The following is a 5,691-nucleotide window of genomic DNA, read 5'->3' as shown; positions in this document are numbered from 1 at the left end:
TTCGCAGAATCATAACATCCTGACAGGAAGATCGTGTGGAAAATGATCCGATGTGCTTTAATGAGACGCTCGGCTCCTGCTCTGAAACATCACTCCTTCATCACAACAGCAGAAATCATTCTGTATTTACAAACATACATGAAAAACCCCTCAATAGTAAATACTGCAGTGTTTTTGAAGCATACTGTAGTAAAGTGTATTATACTGTAACATTAACTGTAATAACCTAATCAACTGTACTAAATACTGTAGTATGCTTTAGTGTTTACTACAATAATCTGTGGTTTGTGGTAGTAGAGCAAACACTATAGTGGTAGAAAATATAGCTGTGGGACATTTGTTTATATTACTATAGTTGTTGTGTTACCATAGCAACTGTAGCGTCACCACAACCATTTAGTTACTGGAGTGGTCGTGTTACCATAGCAACTGTAGTATCGCCACAACAGATGGATTACTATAGTTGTTGTATTACCATAGCAACTGTAGCGTCACCACAACCGTTTAGTTACTTGAGTGGTTGTGTTACCATAGCAACTGTAGTATCGCCACAACAGATGGATTACTATAGTTGTTGTGTTGCCATAGCAGCCGTAGAATCACCACAACAGATCAATTATTATACTTGTTGTGTTACCATAGCAACTGTAGAATCACCACAACAGATCGATTACTATACTTATTGTATTATCGTAGCAACCATAGAATCACCCCAACAGTTCAATTACTATAGTTATTGTGTTACCATAGCAACCATAGAATCACCCCAACAGTTCAATTACTATAGTTATTGTGTTACCATAGCAACCATAGAATCACCACAACAGATCAATTAATATAGTTGTTGTTACCATAGCAACTGTAGAATCACCACAACCTTGATTCAAGCACATTTTAAAATCGTTCTGTTCAATGTTAAAGGTAAAGTGCTTTGAAACGTACATTTTTGATTCGACGTTTCACATATTTCAACTAAAACTTGAAGAAAGGGCGGGGCATATAGTTGCTCCTCCCCCTTAAAAACTAACAGCCAATAGCGTTTTGTTTTATCACAGCTTTACCAGTGAGAGTGGTTGAGCTCTAGCGCATCAAATAAACAGCCAATGAGAAGAACGGGGCGGGGCATGTCAGATACTAGAAAGCTTTTCGTTGGTCAGAAGATTTGGTGAGAAACTGAAGTATGAGGCGATGACAATAATAAAATCCTTTATCTATTCGTGCAGAAGTGGTTTATATCTTCTGCATGTGATTTGTCTCTGTTTTGGAGCACAGTAGCTTATAGATATCGTAAAGACCCGCAGACTGATGCGAACATCTAAAGAAACATTATTTGGATTTCACAGGGACTGTAAAGAGTCTGCTCTGCTGAAGCTATGATATTGTGCTGCTCAGCGCTGGACATGACCGTGTTTTTCCCTCGTTCTTCTCGGGTTTGGGAACAAAGGCTGGTGTTCCTGTGTGGTGTGTGTGTGTGTGTAGCGGGTCAGAGGGCGAGGGATGGGCATTGTCTGCTCTCAGGAGGGCATGAACCTGTGCTAATGCTTCCGCTTTCACACCCCGAGCAGAGCATGAAGAGAAACACTGCAATCAAAGACATTCTTCAGCACAGCGTCCGGAGTACACACCTCTCAGTCACCTGTAGAGCGGGTCACACACACACACACACACACACACACACACACACACACACACACACACACACACACACATGCAGGTATGCACAAATGCACACGCACACAAATACACACACATGCATGTGCACACATATTCACACACACACACACACACACACACACACACACACACACACACACACACATGCAGGTATGCACAAATGCACACGCACACAAATACACACACATACATGTGCACACATATTCACATACACACACACACACACACACACACACACACACACACACACACACACACACACACACACACTGATTAATTGCAGAGCACCCCTTTAAATAATTGATTCATTTTCCTTTGGCTTTTTTTAGATTTGTCCCTTTATTCATCAAGGGTCGCCACAGCGAAATGAACCACCAACTATTCCAGTATACATTTTACACAGCAGATGCCCTTCCACCCACAACCCAGTACTGGGAAACACCCATACACACTTATTCACACGCACACTCATACACTACGGCCAGTGTAGTTGATCAGTTCCCCTATAGCGCATGTGTTTGGACTGTGGGGGAAACCGGAGCACCCGGAGAAAACCCATGCCAACATGGGGAGAACATGCAAACTCCACACAGAAAGGCCAACTGACCCAGTCGGAACTCGAACCAGCGACCTTCTTGCTATGAGGCCACAGTGCTAACCGCTGAGCTACCCTGCAGAGCTTGGTAGCAGTAACGGTCCAGTGTGTGTAGAGTAGCGCATGACTCGGCTGCGCTGCGCCTCTGGTTCTCCGCCAGCTCATAATCTGTGTTAACGGGAGTTCTCTAATCACTCATACTCTGCAAACTCTGCCTGACTAATGAATTGTCCTCAGTAAAGAGTTTCTCGATGTGTAAACACTGAGCAGATGAAGGTAAACAGCAGCAGGACGGTGATATTCGACAGCTGTTCTCCTGACGCTGCACACACACACACACACACACGCACACACACACACACACACACACACACACACACACACACACACACACACACACACACACACACACACACACACACATACACACACACACACTATCCAAATCTGTTTTGTTGCATAGATATTTAAATGTATATATATATATATATATATATATATATATATATATATATATATATATATATATATATATATATATATATATATATATATATATATTTATATATAAGTATCTGTCTGTCTGTAGTTTGTTTGTTTGTTTGTTTGTTTGTTTGTTTGTTTGTTTGTTTGCAAATTCACAAAGACACGTAAGAAATTTTTTTTATTTCGGATAAAGGCCTTAGCTACAGACAATGTTTCAGGGTAAATGAAATGAAATGAAATGAAATGAAATTAAATTAAATTAAATTAAATTGGTTTTAATGCATTTTACTTTACTTGATTTCGAATATTTTATTTCTTTAATTTATTTATTATGAATTTTTTTATTGAATTTACTTTTATTTAATTGAATATTACTATTTTGTTTTATTTTGCTTTATTATATTTTATTTTATATATATTTTTTTCAATTAATTCAATTTTATTTTATTTAGTTAAATTTAATTTTATTTTGTTATTTTTATATTTTATTTTTGCATTTTGTTTAATTGACATTTTTTATTTTATTATTTACTTTTTGTTATTTAACTTTTATTTTATACTTGCATTTAATTTTACTCAACCTTTTTATTTTATTTAACTTTTTATGTCTTTATTTACTTTTATTTTATTTTTATTTTTTTATTTTATTTTATTTGCTTTATTTTAATTTAATTCATTTTATAAGGGTGACCAGTGAACAGTTAGTCTCCACAGTGGGTAAAGCTTGTGAACTGGTAGTGTTGACGGTAGTTGCAGCTGATGTTTTCTCAGCCTTCAGCACCTGTCGATGCTAAAACAGCAGAGAAACAAACACACAAACTGCTAAATGCCACAGCGAATGCTACAGATTCCAACATGGAGAGTCACATTTACTTCACAACAAATACACACTAAAATTGCCAGTGAATTAAACAAATAATAATACAAAAAAAGGCAAGTAAAACATTATACAAATACTTTTTTTTTTTTTCTGAAAGAGATGTTTAACAGAGCAATGAATTTATCAAAGTATTTCCTATAATATTTTTTTCTTCTGGAAAAAGTCTTATTTACTTTAATTTGGCTAGAATAAAAGCAGTTTTTAATAGTTTTAAACCAATCAAGGTCAATAATATTAGCCCCCTTCAGCAATATTAGTGTTGGATTGTCTCCAGAACAAACCACTGTTATATAATGACTTGCCTAATTACCCTAACTTTACCCTAATTACCCTAGTGAAGCCTATACATGTCACTTTATATATTTAAAAGTATATATATATATATATATATATATATATATATATATATATATATATATATATATATATATATATATATATATATATATATATATATATAATTATACTGTATTATAATTTTTAGGCATTTGTTCAGACTTTCTTTATCTCTATTATCTCTATATTCTAATTTTTTTTCCAATGTTTTGCTTCCAAAATAAATAAATAAATAAACCTATAAAATAAATATGCATCAATACATAATTATAATATAGTGCAGTTCCAGAGTCCTCCAGCAGGGGCATGAACACACAAGCCCTTCAGTGCTAACTCACAGCAACATTTCAATCATTTCATAAATGACACGTTATAAGATTAATACACAATACATACAGTTTTCCAGATAGGCTTTAAATCTGGGCAGATTAAAGATGTGGTGGAGATCAAATCGTTCTGAACACATAAAACCAGCGTATCGTCGACATGCCAATTTATTCTTGGCTAGTGAGCTGTTATTATCCGCTTTGTTATTTCTCCACCACAACAGACGCGACAAAAGCGCACGCTTGTTATGAATTTGGGGTTTTGAAGCTGTTTTGAGTAGATGACATGATTATATGCTGCCTTGTAGATCACTTCATGAGCACAGATCAGTGTTCAGGATTCAGAAAATAATGGAGAAATGTTTGGTTTTTTGGAAAAATTGTCTGAAAAATGCAGATTTGAGCAGGGTCTCAGCTCTGAGTGCTGGTGTTGATCTTTTGACATGTCGTCACTTTAAACTGCACAGTCGAATCAGTCCTGGCATGTACTGTATAGAAACCCTGATACCTTTCCAAACCAACAACAACACTCTCAGAAATAAAGGTACGGAAGCTGTCACTGGGGCAGTACCTTTTCAAAAGGTACATATTTGTAGCTGAAAGGTCCATATTGGTACCTCATTTTAGGTGCATTTAGGTACTAATATGTACCTTAAGGTACTACTGTGGACTCTTTACATGCAAACATGTATTTTTAAAAGGTACTGCCCAAGTGACAGCTCCTGAAGACATGTTCTCTGAGGAATTAACCCTTGTGTTCTGTATACAGTGTTTGTCATGAGGGTCAAAAATAAAGCATCTTCGCTAAATGTGTCTAAATAACACACACACTTCACTGCTCACATTCCTAGAGTGTGTCTCTCCGTCATCATGAGGGTCTCCCACATCCAGAAATCACTGTGTTTTCACCTGAAGCAGTCAGACCAGGTTAATGTGGTGCTTATAAATCAATGCTAAAACTCTTCTTCTGTCGGTTAACCTTGTCCTTTACATCCTACGAAGCGTATGGCTGGATTGTTGTGACTGCGTCAGTGTAAAACATGAACAGTGAGCTTTATTAAAGGACGAACAACTAATAATGGAGCATGTGTGTTAAGAGCATGGAGATATTGTGTGGTTCAGCAAGTTGAAATCTGCGAGTGCACTCGGGCTGGAAACGCTGGGGATTTGACAGAGTCCAGGACGGCTAATTCATCATTCCTCTGGACTGGTCAGGATAAGATAATGAGCTCTTTAAGAGGTGATTAATTCACAGCAGAATAGAGCGTCACGTCAGTTCCTGAGGGATGCAGGAGGTGGATTAAAGAGTGACCAGAGTTTATGATTTCTGTAGAGCGACTTCTGGCTCAAACCGCTGTGAGAAGGAGAGATCGGGGACAGCTGTAACATTTCCT

Source organism: Danio rerio, chromosome 2, assembly GCF_052040795.2.
Source record: "Danio rerio strain M-AB ecotype USA chromosome 2, GRCz13ab, whole genome shotgun sequence".
NCBI lineage: Eukaryota > Metazoa > Chordata > Actinopteri > Cypriniformes > Danionidae > Danio > Danio rerio.
Note: the sequence above shows the minus strand (reverse complement) of the source record.